Genomic DNA, 18,872 nt, shown 5'->3' on the forward strand with positions numbered 1-18,872 from the left:
CTTACGACCCCGCGACCCATGACTTAAGTGAAATAAAGTAACGACGGAATAGAAACCAGGGGATTTAAAACAAAAGATAAAGCGCAAAACTTAGAAAAGCCTTAAACCCTCTAGGTTTAGAATAAAGCTGAAGCATTTGGGGCCACATCTTATACAAATTTTTTCAAAAACCATAGCCAAATATGGGGAAAGAACCCAATTTTAAAAACAGTGATAACAGGTGGATAGAAGGAAGATAAAGGCCTTTTATTATGGAGACAACGCGGATGCAATTTTCAAGGGCTATTGCGTGATGGGACAAGAGACTGGATATAAGAATGTAAAGCAGGAACATGGCATGAGGGACATGTCAAGAGGTTTTTGAAACTATGTTTAAATTTTGCATCCTTATGTCAGATCAAGATCAAGGAATGAAAAAGAGTGTATGGATAGTGATAAGATATGGATAGGATAAGCAAGACCAAGAATGGATAAGGGACATGGACTGAAGGTCGGGATTGGCTAAGGGATAATGGCAGAAAGTTGCAATAAGACAGGGAATATGGATGAAAGGTTGTAATAATCAAATGGATAAATACCAAAAGCTATGATAGACTAAAAGCTGCAAACAAGATGCATGATGCTCATGATGATCCTCAGCCTTGTCAAGATCAAAGGTGGAAAGGGAAACTGGACATGAGGGACAATAGGATATGAAGGGTAATGACAGGGGTTTGATAGGATAATGGAACAATGAAGGACAAAAGGATATGATAGGATAAAACCTATCCCCAAGTACGGTATGCAAGAAATTCATAGATTATGCATGACGCCTATTTGCCAGGTTTTCATCATGGTACTTTCCCAAGGCGCTTGTTTGCCAAGTTTTCACCAGAGGACGAATTATTTTTGCTTTACTTTTTTCTTTTGTCTTTTTTTCCTCACTTTTTTTTTTGTATTTTGACTTTTTCAATAGAAGATGGACACATGATAGGGGATGGAAGAAGGACTCAAGCATCTTTTTGTTTGGATAGTAGCCTTGAAAAAAAATGGACCATCACCTATAAAAGTATGCTCAAAGATGTTGGTAGGATAAGGACATGGAAAAAGAGATGAAATTAAGGCAAGGATTTATGCAAAGGATTGGACCAGAGGGATGGAAGGATGGAAAATATGCATTGGATAATAAATAGGGTATTGGAAGAATTAGGCTTCACTGGATGGAAATGAAGGCAAGATCAACATTGGAACACACCTTCATGGGTGGTGGATTGATGGAGGAAAAATGGATCTCAGATTGTGAGATTTGGATGGAGGAATAGCTTGGGATTTTGGGACATAAGGGCCCAAAATGGATGAAGAAGGTGATGGAGGAAAAAATTTGAGAGGGTTGGATGGAGGAATAGAAACTTTGGATGCCAAGTTGGATGTTTCTTTAGGCTTTTGTGCTTTAAGGAGCCGCCTAGGGATCCACATGCTTTTTTATTTTTCATGCTTTTGTGGTTCCTTGGAGTGCATTGCCAACACAAGGGATTTAGGAACCCATATAGATTTTAACTTTCTTTTTTGAGCAATGGGCCTTTGTGACCTTTTGGATTTTTCCTTTCTTTATAGATCAAATTTCTCTTTTTTTTTTACATGTCGATGTGATGGGAAATGTTGATCCTTGAATACATGTGGATTTCTAGACTTATGACTTTTATACTTGGTATCCAAATTTCTTGGAGGGGGAAAGGAATGCATGGATGGATATGAATGAAATGGAGGTCTTTTGCATGGATGAAGGTTACTCAAATATGTGTTCCTTTGTTGACCTTGCATATAGAACGCAGGGATATTATAAGGACCTAAGATGGATGGAAGGGATAAAGGGGAAGGGATATGTTTGGATTTTGAAGGGATGTTGGATTTAGTAGGGGTACCCACGTCTTGAGGGTGAGTTGTGTAGACATGACCCTTAAGATCTTCTTTGATATGGAGGATCTCTTTCTCATGAAGGTCTACCCCTTTTCCTTTATGAATATTTTGACATGTAGGATACTTTGTGCTTTTAGAGGAAGATGCAAGTCCATTATTAGGTGGATACAATATAAGAGAAATAATGAGATCTTGAAGTGGATCGGATTGCACCAAAGTGGAAGAACCCATTATGCATGTCGAGGGTTCATGAACATCTTGCACTAACACGTTAGAATCATGAGGGGGATTAGGATCATAAGGGGGACTAGGATTGTGTAGTGGACATGGTTCAATGATAGGCTCTTCAAGAGATGGAATGGGAGAAATAATGGGATCATCAAAAGAAATGTGATCTTGGAGTGTATATGGAGCATTAAGACAAGGAGATGGAGGAACAAAAGGATCTTGTGGAGGATCTAAAGGAATATTTTGATCTTGACAAGGAGAAAGATCATTGGAATCCTCTTTAAAGGTGCTTTGCTCTTGACTTTTAATGGGATCATCAAAAAGGATGGAAAGGATATCTTGATCTTTCCTAGGAAGTGGAATGCCAATGGGATTTGAAAGGACATTTTTTTCATGAAATGGAAGGGGATCGTTTGGGATTGGATGGACTGGGATATCTTGATCTTGCTTGAGGAATGGAGTGTCAATAAGACTTTGGATAGGATGGACAAAAATAGGGGAATCATCGTGAGTGTTTGGGAACATGGGGTCCTGGTCAACAATTGGATGGGATGATAAGGTTTTAGGATCTTGATCTTGATTTTTTTTAAGACACATTTTCTCATGCTCTAAATTATCCTCTTAACATGGGGTTGGACTTTGAATATGCATGAGGGATTCTGACAAGGGATCAATGTTTTGGCATGAAGGAAATGCACTTTGAACATTTGTGATGGATTCTAGCAAGGAATCAATGCTTGAACATGAGGAAGAGGGACTTTGAATGGGGTCCTCTAAAACAGGTAATGGCAATAAAGTGCATGGTGGCATTGGGTCTTGTATTTCTGAAACATGACAAGGATGTGCATCATGAATTGGATTATCTTGGCAATCAATTATGGATAGCCCTTGGATAATTTTGTCCTTGGGTGTATTGTTTGATGAGGACAATATGGAAGGTTCTTGTGAAACTTCTAAAGGTGTAGGGATAGATGCCATTGGAGAGTCAATTTGTTTGTGGGGGGATGAGGCATTGCTAGACATAAGTGTATTATCTTGATCTTCCTCAAAGAAATCACTTGGTAATTTCCTTAAGATCCTTGCAATAAGGCCACCTTTCTTTCTAGGTTTTGACATAGTTGTATCTGGAATTTGAACTTGTTTGGAAAGGAGTTGGTTCTGGTCTGATGTCATGTTTTGATTTCAAACTAGATGTTGATCAAATTGGTTTGACATGTTCAAAATTTGGCTTGGTGCATGTTGCAAGTTTTGTTTTTGAATTTGTGATTGTAGTTGTTGATACTGAGTTTGTTGTCGATAATTAACTGTTGGTTGGACATATTGTTGAAATTGGACCATTGGTTGTGTTGGTTGTATATGTTCGATCATTGGTTGTGTCTGTTGGAAATGTTGGAACTGTTGAACAATTGGTTGTGATGGTTGAAAATGTGATTGATAGTAAACACCTTCTTGTTCTTGTTGTGGAGGCACCTAATGTTGTTGTCTGTTTTCTTGAAATTGCTTCATCATCTCTATTTGTGAGAGGAGAGCTAGTATGTTTGATTGTTCAATAAGAGATCTTACATCAATTGGCTCAAAGTTTTGGTTTGGACCTTGAAATTTTTTAAATGTTTTGGACATTTGGGATCTAATCTTCTCACTGTTTTTCACCTTTTGTTCAATGATTTTGTATTTGGAAACTTGTTTCATTATAAAAAGTCCGAGTTTGAATTTCATCTTGCAGGTTCAGTTGATTCCAATCAAAAGGTGCATTTTCCCTTGGCATTGGTGGAACACTCCCATATCCCGGTTTCATGGGTACAAACACTGGCACATATAATGGAGGTGGTCCAAGTTGAACCATTCCATATTGTGGTAATGATGTGTTTGACGAACCTTCAATTTGTAATGTTTGACTAGGTTGAAACTGTGAGTTTGATACATTGTCAATGGGTTGATATGTTGGTTTACCCATCTTCTTAGATTTTGACCTTGTTTCGACAGGCATGTCACTATGCAAATGCAATATCTTTGGGATTTTTTTGATTTTAAAAGGATGATGTATGATATGAAACTAAATGCATCTAAATAGATGAAAATGCAACCTATGGCAAGAATGCAACCTATATTTTTGTTGTTATCAAGGTTTGGAAAAACTTCTTGGAATGCAAACCTAAAGACTCATCCTTGGGAAGTTGAAATGAAGCCAAGACCTTAAAGGACAAAGGACCAAATGACAATAGGACAAATTGACAATGTCTCACCTATATGCTTGGATACTAAGCTAGGTTTGACAAAAATGATATTAATGAAAGGACAAATTTTAGACAAGGTCAAGACTCCCTAACAACAACTTAGGGTATCATCCAAAGTTTTTGATTTTTCTTTCAAGTTTGACAAACCAAATTTTTGAGACTAAATGCAAGAAGGAAATGATTATGACAATTACTTAGGATATGACATGAAAATGATCTAAGGATATGATATGACAAGATGAAGCCAAGACAAGATGACAATAAAATGATAAGGATATGCGAAGACCAATGACTTGGAATATGCAAAATGCAACCTAGGCAAGACCTAATTTTAGCATGACAAGGATAATGCACAAATGTCACCTAAGTGGAAATTTATCTTGGATATGACAATGAAATGCAAACTTAGGGAAATGATTTTTAACCTAAGTGCAAAATGAGGACGCTTGCAATGAAAAGGACTAAAATGAAGGGAGATGACAATATGCCCTAGGACCTAAGTTGGACTATGAAAAACCTAGCCTAAAGTGACATGAATTTTGAAACAAAGATATTCAATGTCTTGACAAGCCATGTTCAAATCTTGGATGAATACTTGGACAAATTTGGACTTTTGTTTGGATTTTATTTTGAATTGAAGGTTGTTGATTTTGAAAACCCAAGTTGATTATGAGCACTTTTGAAAGTTTGTTTTTTATTTAACCTTTGACAATCACGGAAGACAAAATGTTTGTTTGACTTTGACTCAAAACAATCAAGCACATTCACAACAAATCCTATGGCTAGCAAGGGCAATATCTGTTGAATCCTCTAACCATAAAATACAACACTCAGCCAGATAGCTAGACACTTGGTAGCACTGGCTCCCCCTTACAGTGCACTCACTTCTCAAGCATACCAAGCTTCGATTTCAAGGGGCATCATTTCCCAAGAACTTGCTATCTCTAACTGAGGAGTAAATGAGAGGTGTCTTCAGCATGCACATATCACAATGCTTGAGCCAATAGATAGAAGGATTTTGGCATCTAAAAACAAGAGATTCTAGTAAGGGCATCTGTTCGGGTGGGTATTGATCCGGTGAATAAATCATCGCAATACCATTTTAGCACTCGTTGTCTACAACTTTTGTTGCATCCACGGCTATTTAGAGTGGTTCGAAAGAGCTTGGCTTTAGCCTATCACCACTTTGGGTCGTTCCCTCTCACCAATGCTTGTGCGAAGTACTAGGCAAATTAGGAGGCAGGCCCAGTTCTAAGGGTTAAAACATGCAATCAAATTAAAAACAAACAAAGCGTGCATGGTGTTCATTAACCTTTAAGAAATGAAATGTGCAACTACTTTAAAAATCACAAGCAAGATGTTTTAATGAGACCCTTTGACTGTGTCCTGCATAAGATTCGTTAGTACTTGCATTTTTAGTCTTCATCACATGTAACGCCAAGATGCTGCACAGAGAATTAGTACCAAAGAAAAACCAAAATGCAAGAAACAAAATGAAAACAAACAAATTTGCAAGTGAAAACAACTAATTTCACCTTTGTTTCTGGCCTTGCATAGGTGCAGAATGCCTCAACATAGGTGCAGAACCCATCAAGATGCACCTGTGTACCTTACATAGGCACAGAACATCTCTACACAGTCGCAGAACCAACCAAGATGCGCCTGTGTACCTTACACAGGCGCATAACATCTCTACACAGGCATAGAAGTGCCCATAGAGCTTCGAGTCGCCTTGTTTCTTGAGTTTTTCACCTACAAATAGCTCAAAAGCACTCAAAACATGGTTAAGGGGTTAGTTCACATCGGGTTCACTTAAAAATGTAGATCAAGAAATTGAAAATCATCAAAGCAATAGCAATTAGGACAACCACAAAACCTAAAGCTACTATGAAAGTAATCCCAATCCAATCAATGAAGACATAAAGACAAGGTATTCAAATCAAATGAAATCGAAGCAAACCAACACAGATATCTCCTTCATGTGGCTCCATTGTTCTTCTTTCACCTTCAAATTTGATGTGGATCTCACCTACAAGTGCAAAATGCAAGTGGAAAGCAAGTTGTTGAGAGATGAAATTCGCAGTATAAGGTTACTTGAAAATGTGATTGATCTCATCCTTTCATTGAAGAAAATCATCCAATTTATAGACAAATTGGAGAGAGGACAAGATTAGCATGAAGAGATTTGAAAGGAAATTCAAATCAAGAATGGCAAAATTATGACGAATTATGACAAGATTGAAATGCCATTCCCAGGACAAAAGGAAAGAGAGAAAATGGCCTCCATGATTGCAACAAATGGAAGCATAAACATAGGAGAAAATGAGGGAATGAAATTAGGGGAAATATTAGAAAAATTAAAGAAAATAGGAGAAATAGAAATTAGGTGAATTAACTAATAGGTTTTCATCCATTAATTAATTCATGAAAGAGACCTAGGACTAAATAAATAGATTTATTTAACCCACAAAGAAGAAGAAAAGGATTAAATGAACAAATCATAAAACCCTAGAAATAAGAGGACAAGGAATTAGGTCAAGACAATAAGAAATTAATGTAGTTTTGATCATGATTCTTATTGACAAAGGACCAATGTTGATAAATGATTGAGATTGGTTGACAAAAATCAATGACAAATTGACCAAGATTGACAAGGATATCAAATTGATAGGCGCCAATTGACGAGGAACAATGACTAATCGATCCAAATTGACATGATTGAAAAGGACAAGGATCGATGAAGTATCAATCGCAAAATGATGAGATTGACAAGGAAAAGGATTGATGACGAATCGATCGCAAAATGACAAGGATGACAAGGACAAGGATCGATGACGAATCAATCGCAAAATGACAAGATTGACAAGTTGATAATCGCAAATGATTACTAACAAGGTAAAGATGATTGAAAGATTGACAAGAGGACAAAACCCTAATTCTATCATCGATTAGGATTGACGATGTCCAAAATGATGATAAATGAGCATGCACCATGACGCGACAGGATAAGATCGACCAAAATCATGACTGAAGATTTCTATCGACAAGACCTAACTCGAAAGCGATAAAAATGAGGAATGCAGAAGAAGGACTCGATGCTCGCAAATGATAAAGACCAAGTGCGCAACATAGAAGAAATGTTAATGCGATGCAAGAACCCTAAAATAAGACAATGTGCAAATGTTAAAGTATGACTCCACAAGCGTTGACCATTTTTAGACGTCTACAGTGAAAATTGATGAATTTGTAGAAAGAAATAATGAAGGAAACTCCAAAGAACGAGAAGATTATGAAGGATTTGTATATGTTCAACTGAGAAGTCCTATTGAGAAAAGTGCTGAAGGAAATTAAGAGAGTGTCTAGTTACCGAGTGATGAAGAAGATCATATAGAACCTACCGAGCCTGTATTAGCCAAGTATGTCAGAAGGAATCATGCATCAAGTAAAATTATAGGAGATAAAGATGATCCAATGATGACAAGGAACAAACTGAGACAAAACAAATGCCTGATATCTGAATTTGAACCGAGAATAGTGAAAGAGGTATTTAATAGTGAAGATTGGATAAATGCCATGATAGAAGAGATTGACCAAATCAAGAAGAATGACACATGGAAACTGGTCCCAAGACCGAAGGACAAAAATGTAATCGGTACAAAGTGGATTTTCAGAAACAAGCTGAATGAAAAAGGTGAGGTCATTCGAAATAAAGCAAGACTAGTTTGCAGAGGTTATGCTCAAGAAGAGGGAATTCATTATGGTGAGACTTTTTCACCTATGGCAAGACTTGAAGGAGTACGAACATTGTTAGCATATGCTGCTTTCAAAAATTTCAAAGTATATCAAATGGATGTTAAATCTGCATTTCTGAGTGGTATATTAGAAGAAGAAGTTTATATTGAACAACTTGAAGGATTTGTTGAAGACAAGAATAAAGATCATGTATGTAAATTGAACAAAGCATTATATGGTTTGAAACAAACACCTAGAGCATGGTATGAGAGACTGCACTCTTATTTGATCAAGATTGGTTTTATAAGAACAAGTGAAAACAACAATATGTACATGAAGAATGATGAAGACAATGGAATACTGATCTTAGCCATATTTGTTGATGGTATTATCTTTTGTGGAAATGACTCTTTATGCAAGAACTTTGGAAATGAAATGAGCAAAGAATTTGAGATGTCATTAATCAGTGAGATAAAGTATTTTATAGGTTTACAGATACTGCAAATGAAAGATGAGATTTTCATTACTCAATCCAAGTACATAAAGGAAATCTTGAAGAAATTTGGAATGGAGGACTCAAAACCAGTAAGTACTCCTATGACTACCAACTGTAAACTATCAAAGAATGATGAATCTGCATCTATTGATGAGACACTTTACTGATCCATGATTGGAAAGCTACAATATGTTGTTCACAGTAGACAAAACATAACACATGCAGTAGGTATAGTTGCAATATTTTCTACAGATCCCAAGGAAACACACATGACAACAATCAAGAGAATTTTCAGATACTTGAAAGGCACTGAAGATTATGGCTTAGTATATAACAAGAGAAATGATTTTGATTTAAAATTTTATACTGATGCTAATTGGGCAGGCAACATTGATGACAAAAAAAGCACAAGTGGAGGAGCTTTCTTTTTAGGAGAAAGACTAGTGAGTTGGCTTAGTAAGAAACAAGGATGTGTTTCACAGTCAATAGCAAAAGCTGAATATGTAGCTGCAACATTGAATTGTACTAATATAGCATGGATCAAACAACTATTAGAAGGTATAAATGAAAAATTTACCAAGCCAGTAACTATATTCTGTGACAATACTAGTGCCATTAACATTTCAAAGAATCCTATTATGCACTCTAAGACAAAGCACATCTCTATCAAATATCATTATCTTAGAGAAGAAGTTCAAGAGAAGAAAGTGGTGTTGGAGTATGTTAGCACAAAGGAACAAATAGCAGATATCTTCACCAAGCCACTGCCAAGGGACACTTTTGAGTATCTCAGAAGTAAGTTAGGGTTCCTACCCCTATCTTCTACTCACTGACCGAGTTCGGTGAAAGCATCAATTTGATGTATCTATAGAATATTATGTGTGGATTGATGCTTATTTAAACACTTTAGGAGATTTTCTAAAGGTGTGCAGAAAACAAATACAAGGAATAGGAATTGTAGATATAATGCTCTAACCGAGACTGAGTTGACACATAACAACAAGGAATTCACTTCTCAGCAGAAGAAATCATGTTTTAGTTCTTTAGTTTTTGGCATTGTTGTCAAAGGGGGAGAAGACTATTGTATGGGAGAGAAGTCTGATGACAAGGGGAGAGCATTTCAGAATCTCACAGCAATCCGAATCAATTAGGTCAAATCAATTGGTTTTGCCATCAATGCCAAAGGGGGAGATTGTTGGTATTATAATAGACAAGGAGAGATTGTTGGCATTTCAATAAGGATATTGAGAAGGTTGTTGATGATTATGGATATAACTGATTAAGGATGTTTACTGTCTTAATATTATTATTTTGTCATTGATGTCAAGAGATTTATTTTCTAATTCAGTATAATGTTGCCATATCTTAAGAAGTATGATTTGATGAGTATAAAGATGTCGGTAAAAGACACAAAAAGATTGTGATGAATAAGGGGAGAAATAAGTTATTCAATGGGAAACTATTACCAAGTTAGACAATGATGAGATCATGATGTTTAGATTGTTTTGATATCCTACATATGTTGTTGATTATAAGGTTAATACTATACTATGTTACCGAGCAAAGAACCTAGTCGGTAAGCCCTAAGGAACCTAGTCGGTAAATCCTAAGGTTATCGCCATCAGTTAATGAAGGCGAAATGTCTACTGAGTGAAGCTTAGTATTTACTGAGTTGCAACTGAGCTATAATAGAATGCATTAAATGATTAAAAGAAATATTTAATGAAGGAAGCTGATGAGCTGGAATTGATTAAATGATTGGTATGTCATGCATGAAGTGTGTTAAAGAATCTATGGCAATGGAAGATTGGCAGAAAGATCTACAGCTCAGATTGAACTGCAATACCTTAGCACAAGTTCCAAGAAATGTATGCAAGTTCCAAGATGAGGTAAAACATTTTTAGATCGAAGGATACATTGAACCTAGTCAAGTTTGAAGATCTGATGGCTATGATTGATCATGGGATATGTGATCAAGGAGATTCAACAGTTAGCAAATTCTTTAAAAATTAAGGAACTGTTGATAAACAATGCATGCGAGCAAGTGTAAGCACAGGGATGCTACATAGTGATTACCGAGCACAGAAGCTCAAAGACCTGTTTGATTAACAGAGTATAGAGCCCAGCAGAGGGACAAGATAAGTCCTATGACTAGATTGTATTGAGCAAATAAGAATCTACTTTAGCATTTTTAGATGTGAAGTTGTAGATATATTTTTATTACTGTTATTTTGTGAAGTGACAAAAAATCTCTTAACCGAGTGGACTTAACAGTCTTATTTGAAAAACCCTCTAGCAAGGTGACATTCTGATTGAGTGTTTGAAACCCATTAACAAGGTCACCTCTAACAAGATGAAGATCCTAACAGATCTGAGGGAAATCCCTTAACCGGGTCACATCTAGCAATGTGTTTGTAATCTTTAACGGGATTTTCTTTTAACCGAGCATACTCTAGAAGAGTATATTTCTTAGTGGGTCTGAAAACCCGCAGTGGTTTTTCCCTATTTGGGTTTCCACGTTAAATCTGGTGTTATGAGTGTTTTTATGATTATGTGTTCTTAAGGTTGCATGTTTTATAGTTTTGATTACTTATATCTGTTTAAGCTACCGAGGTTGAATTTGTTGATTTTATGGAAGATTAAGTTTGTATGATTCACCCCCCCCCCCTCTCATCTTGTTAGCTTGGCATCTGTACTTAACAATTAGTATCATAACTATCACTCTTTACATCACATCATGCATTCTTGTGTCATATGCGGTTATATATCCAAGAAAACACCAATGAATTTGGCAAAGAAAATTTGAGAAGTAGGGCTTATATTCAGAAAGCAGCATTCAACCAATGCCTTAATAGGGGAGGAAGGATCAACCCCGCCTTGTTTCCAAAGTTTCTTATCACTTACAACAAAGCTCAACTTGAGCCACCAACTCCACCAAGAATCTCAATAGAAGAAGAAGAATTCATTACTGTAGAGATATATCAATACCCGTTGTCACTCCATCCCAGAGAAACAAAAAGAAGGAATCACAACCAGAATCAAGCATGAGTCAAAGATTGTCCAATCCTTTTGATGAATATTGAAATATGGTAGAAACAGAGATCACCAAATAACTTCTCCAAGAATGTCAAGAGAATGTGGCTTTCCAAAAACTTGTAGAAAAAATTATAGAAGTAGATAAGAAAAAATATCTACTCATGTTGACTAGTAAAGGAGTCAATATTCCTGAGGATTTTGACATAGAAAACTTAAGGAATCTAGATGAAAGAATTTCACGAACAAGGGTGAGAAACTATGCTTACAATCAAGAACAACTCAGAGAAGAAGAAGCACATGATCAAGAAAACATATGCAACTCAGATCACACCCATGAACATGATAACACTCATGAACAAGACAATACCCACAATCAGGACAATCTTAATGAATGAGGGGAAGCTCTCCATTGAAGGAAAAATGCACCCTTGCTATTCTTACACAACAACTCTAGAAAGTTCAAAGATAGATATAAGACATGCAACAAAGAACCATGATACAATACTCATTAGAAAAAAATTGTCCTTATCCTTTTGATAGGAGATTAAACATGGTACCTTTCCCCCCAAATTCAGATATACCAAAGTATGACAAATACGATGGTAAGAGTGATCCCCATGATCATATTTGGGAATTTTATATTATGAGCTTGGAGTTTTCTCACAATGACACGTACTTAATGAGATTATTCCCAAGAAGTTTGGGAGGGAAAACAATGGAGTGGTTGTCAAAACTCACACCTCCCATCAAATCATTTGATGAGTTGGTGAATAAATTCATAATGCAATACTCCTATAATATCCAACATGTGATCACCATGCTTGATGTGTACAATACGAAATAAAAGAACAATGGAACATTCATGGTGTTTCTGCAACGATGGAGGTGCATGGTCGCAAGATATCGATGAGATATGCTTGAAAAGGAAAAGATGGAAATCCGAATAGTGAAATGAGTTATTGTCTCAAACTACAATATATACCATCTTTTGCAAAATTAATAGAGAATGGTATCTAGGTAGCAAAAGTTTCCATCAAGAAATGAACCTTGAAGTTCTTTAAGAAAGGTGTTAGTTTGTCAAACAATAACACCTTTAACAATCAAAACAATAACAACAACTTAGACAAGTCTAGATTTTGGACAAGAAATAAAAATGTTGTTAATGATGGGGTAGTCGATGCCAACAATATAAAGTCTAAAAAACTAGTGTTGAATTTATCAGGTAACCCACCATCCAATAATGATCAAAGAAGTTCCAATCAATTCACTAAAAATTATTAACGCAATACCAACCAAGGAGCTTCAACGTCAAAACAACAACAATAACAACTACTGAGGGAACAACAACAATTACCAAGGGGGAAACACTAACACTCCACCTCCCCTGCATCAAAGAACATATACATGATTAGGACAAACCTTGGAATCGACATTTCAAGAACTATTGATAAATAAGATCATCACATTGCCAGCCACAAGGAACTTTGAACCCCAAGTTAAACCACTATGGTGGAATGAAACACATTATTGTGAATATCATTGAAACAAGGGGCATATCATAAATAATTGCATGAGGTTGAAGAACATAGTTCATGACATGATTGATAGGGGAGACTTAATGGTTGATGGCCATAAAACCAATGCTTTCAAAAATCCTCTTCCCAATTACAACAAGGGAGGAGCATCAACGTCAAACAACACCAAAGGAGCTTGTATCAATCACATATACAAAAACACCATCAATCACATTTAGACATATGACAATCAAGTGAATGTCATAAAAATCAAAGACAAACAAGAGCATGCATCGATAAATGTGACAAAAAGAGAGAAAAAATATGTCTTGAAGGGGAAGACAAACAAGAGCAAATTAATTGGAAGCAGGAAATGGAGAACAAGGTAAAATTGTTGGAAGAGGGAAAAGAAGCGACGAAAAATCTGATGGGAGTTATCCCAAGTATCCTCTCTGCTGTCACCAAAAACGTGGAGGACATCGCCAAGGTCTTTGACCATACTCCTAAACCAGTCATGGATCTTGACCTAGAGGAGGAGACCATCTAGACTGGAAGTGGTGATGCTACACTAGTGGGTGGTACTGCGAAGAGAACCAGGGCCAGTATCAAAAAATTTGTGGCTGTTGTTGCTAAGGATCCCCCCAACTTCAAAGACAGCATCAAAGAGTTGCAAGAAATCAGCAATACCCTGGCTAAAGCCTTGGAAAAAATCTGATTTCTGGAAGGCCTGCTAGCTTTTCGGGGCTTTTTTGGGTTTTCTTCGGTTTTCCACTGGTTTTTTCTTCTATGGTTCTGTTCCTTTTTGTTTCTCATAGCTTTGTTGTTTAAGTCTTGCTTGTAAAGGGTTTTGGGGCCCCTTCAAAACCTACTTTTTAATTAATCAAAAACATCAACAACTCTCCCCAAGACTCAATATAACCTGGTCAACCAACTATAGAGAACACCCGCTCAGATATCTATACTTGAGTTGATTAAACTTTCACCAAAACACAAGGATATCTTGGAGCGATCTCTTGTAAAAACAACCATTCCAAATGATCTAGATATTGATCGATTCCAAGCCATGGTAGCCCATATGATGGTGCCACATAACATATCTTTTTTTGAACATGATGATGTCTCTTTGAATCATCCGCATAACACCCCACTACATATAGAAGTCTTAGTCTATAAACATCAGGTAAAACTAGTATTAATAGATGGAGGAGTCAGTCTCAATATATGTGCTTTAAAGCTTATATGTGCATTGGGCTTCTCTGAGAAAGATATTGATCCCAAAAAGAAAATCACTATCAAAGCCTATGATGATAAAGAAAGATCATCCAAAGGAACTGTGATACTAGTCATTTGGGTAGGTCCTATGCAAAGAGACATAATGTGCCAAGTCTTGGACATAGAATTGACATACATCATAATCTTGGGTCATCCTTAGATCCATGAAATGCAAGCAGTACCTTCTATGCATCAACAATATCTCAAGTTCCCCTACAATGGACAACAAATTTCAATATCTACAAATAATAACCCTTTTCAGTATTGCAATGCTATGGGGGAAACTCAAGATAGTCTGGTTCCACAAAATAGGGAGGCCCAAGCTTCCTCATCATCCAACCATCAAGAAGAACTCAAGTCTCTATCCACGAACTTCAAGAAAAAGATGAAAATAAAGGACCAAGGCATGGGGGAGTACTCTTTTGAACCCTTGTGTCTATCTAAGTTACCAACTTCACCAAGGTCTTATGGACAACCTTCCACATCAAGACATCAGGAAGCACAACCCATCACAAAGTTCGATGGTAAATTTATCCAAATGGGCACACTGGCTGAAGAATCAAAAGATAAAGACATCCTTAGCTGGCTATACAAGGATGAGGAAGAAATCAGAGCTGCTACCATAGAAGTATACGTACCAACAGAACCATATGGAAATGGGTTCTGGATCATGCAACGAATGGGATACAAAGGAAAAGGACCTATTGGAAAGAACCAAGAAGGCATCATAGAACCCATACAACCTCATTCACAATTTTCAAAAGACAAAATAGGACTTGGGTATGGCCAACATGTTCCGCCTGTGCAAAAGAAAAATCACCATCAAAGACCTCAATGGAAAGAAAAGAAAAAACATAATGAAGACTCATGGAAAGAAGCACTAAACCAAGCAGCAGAAAAGACAAGGAGAAAAAGCATGAAAAAGATGAGAAATGACAAGAAGAACTTTCTATTCAAAAGGAGGAAGCTTCTTATAAAAAAGAACATCATGTACAAGAACCTGATCAAACCAAGGTTGAGCCACAACCTAAAGAAATTGCTACTCACAGAAAGGAAACCATGTATGAACAAATTCAAATAGTACACGCAAGTATCTATCCTGAATTAGAACAAGCTACTAAACTTGTGTCAATTATCAGTAATCTTTTCTCACCATAAAATATACCTGTCAAATTCAGCGAGGTAACCTGGGACAGTGATTCTGAAACTGATTCCAATGAGTATGAATGGGATAGTTGTTATAATGTTACTGAAGATATTGAGGTGGATACAATCCACACATATGCACTCATTTATCATGAGGGACAAGGCTCAAGATCTCAATCATTTAAATTCAAACCACAACATACCTATGAGGCTACTGAGAATGAGCAATGACAATATGAACAAGGCAATGTCAACAAGAGTACCCTCAAAGACCTCAAGAATATCATAGGCCTCACCAATATCTCAAACAACTATGATGATGTCTCCATCATGACACTTACAACAGTTGATCTTAACCTGCCAAATGACTCCTTACCACTCATATATCCAGATCGCATAAACTAGGAAGAACCTGAACATCATGATATGCCAATATTCCCAAACAATGAATCAATTGTCCAATACCTATGCTCAGTCAACCCAGAAACATGCTCCACCAATGAACCACATAATAATATCTGCAATCAGGGGAGTGCCAAGTCGCTTAGTTGCAAAAGTATAATAAAAAATGAATCTAATGGTGAAAACCATCTAATGGTAGTATTAGATCACAAAAACAAAAAAGTAAAAGTAAAGGATGTATCTGAAGGTGAAAACCTCTTTGAGGCACCTAAAGATGAGATACTTGGCACTCTTCCTGAACATTACCAAGAGAGGTCACCAATCTTGATTGAGCCAACTCAATCAATAAATATCAGCACTGAAGCAGCAGTAAAAACCATACATCTGGTAGAATCATTGACATAATAGGAATGACTAGACTACATCCAATTCTTCAAAGAGAAGCAAAAAAACTTTTCTTGGTCTTATGCAGACATGCCAGCGAAAGAGACAAATCTAATCATGCATCATTTGTCCATCGCTCCTGGAGCTAAACCTATCAAACAAAAATTAAGGAAAATGAATCCACATGTGGCATTATTGGTCAAAGAAGAGCTGAAGAATTTATTAGATGTCGGATTCATCTGGCCTATAGACTATGCCAAATGGATCTCAGACATTTTAGCAGTTTCTAAACCTAATAAAAGAATCAGAATATGTATAGACTTTAGGGATGTCAACAAAGCATGTCTGAAAGATTACTTTCCTTTGCCAAGCATCGACCTTATTGTTGATCTAATAGTAGGGCACGCTATGTTATCCCTCATGGATGGTTTCTCTGGCTACAACCAAATCAAGATAGCTCCAGAGGATAAAGATAAAACTACATTCACCTATCTGTGGGGAACATATTGTTGGAACGTCATTCCTTTTGGCTTGAAAAATGCTAGTGCAACTTATCAAAGGGCCATGCCAACAATCTTCCACAACATGATGCATAATTTCATGGAGGATTATGTAGATGACTTGCTAGCCAAATCATTCACAAGAGAAGAACACCTAGACATCCTGGATAAGATCTTCCAAAGAGTGGAACAATTCAATGTCAAATTAAACCCTAAGAAGTGTGTCTTCGGGGCCACATCTGGAAAACTCTTGGGTTACATAGTATCATAAAAAGGCATCAAGGTGGATGCAGGAAAGGTGCAACCTATCATGGAGATGCCACCTCCTAAGAACATTAGCCAACTTAAATCTCTGCAAGGTCAGCTACAATCCATCAGACAATTCATTTCTCAATTAGCTAACAAATGTCTCCCATTCACATATCTACTACATAAAAATGTGCTTTTCAGATGGGAAGACAAATGTGCAAAATCATTCCACCAACTCAAACAATATCTGATGAATCCACCAATTTTGGTGCCACCAATAGTAGGCAAGCCACTTATCCTCTATATATCAACAATAAAAGTATCATTGGGGGCATTGCTAGCACAAGAAGATCTAGCAGGCAAAGAAAGGGCTATCTATTACATCAATGGGACTTTGAACGGATATGAACTCAATTATATATTCATTGAAAAGACTTGCTTAGTAGTAGTGTTTGCCTCTCAAAATTTCCGCCACTATATATGCTAGCCCACATAATCAAGCTAGTAGCAAAAATCGATGCTCTCAAGTATCTACTCAGCAAAGCCACTTTCATAGGAAGGTTAGCTAAATGGGTCATGATCCTCAGTGAGTTTGACATTAAATATATAGAACGATGAGCCATCAAAGGAAAAGCAATTGCAAATCAATTGGAAGAAGCACCACTCCTAGACCACCACCCACTATAGGTGGAATTTATGGATATGGATGTTCTTACTATCATACCCAAGCAATAGACCCTATACTTTGATGGATCATATACACAACATGGATCGGGTCCTAGCATCCTATTTGTCACTCTAGAAGGACATACAATTCCAATATCCTACAGATTACTATTCCCAAGCACGAATAACATTATTGAGTATGAAGCTTTAGTAACAGGAATCAAAGTAGTCATGGAATGGAGAATCACAGAATTGAAAGTCTATGGAGACTCTCAATTAGTCATCAATCAGATCAATGATCTATTAGACAAAGGATGATAAGCTAATGCCCTACAAATGCATGGTGGATGATTTCAAAAAGTACTTTGTGCACATAACCTTTGAGCATATTCCAAGGCTAGACAACAGGGCTACTGATGCAATGACCACTATTGCCTCGCTTCTACAATTTTACATAAACACAATCATTATGAATTCCTAGTGGAGCAATTTTTTTTCCCGACCTATGACAATTCAACATACCAAGTCATATGTGCCCTAACCAATTCTGATTCCCATCTATATGGGAAGATCTATGACTATCTCAAAAATAATACCCTCCCACTCGACCTACCTCGCAACCAAAAACAAAGCTTTATCTGACAAGCCACTTACTATACCTTAACCACTGACACACTTTACCGCCAAGGTCTATATGGTACTCTTCTTCAATGCCTTGATCGTAACGAATCTGACTCTGCCTTACATAGCTTCATGAAGTTATTTGTGGTACGCATTCAAGTGGTCCTTCCTACTCTCACCAAGAAACTTCTGAGAATGGGATATTACTGGACGATAATGGAAAGAGAGTCCTATCTTTTTTTCTAGGAAATGTCCTAAGTGCCAAATTCATGGGAACCTCATACATGCGCCAGAACAGGAGCTACAACCATTCACCACATCTTGGCCTTTCTATCAATGGGGACTCGATCTAGTGGGAAAAAATCATCCTTCCTCGTCAAATGGACACAAGTTTATTATCACCACCATGAAGTACTTCACCAAGTGGATCGAAGCGGTCCCAATGACCACCGGGACTAGACAACAGATCTCATCATTCATCCTCAACTATCACATT

This window comes from Cryptomeria japonica, chromosome 2, assembly GCF_030272615.1.
Source record: "Cryptomeria japonica chromosome 2, Sugi_1.0, whole genome shotgun sequence".
In the NCBI taxonomy this organism is placed as follows: domain Eukaryota; kingdom Viridiplantae; phylum Streptophyta; class Pinopsida; order Cupressales; family Cupressaceae; genus Cryptomeria; species Cryptomeria japonica.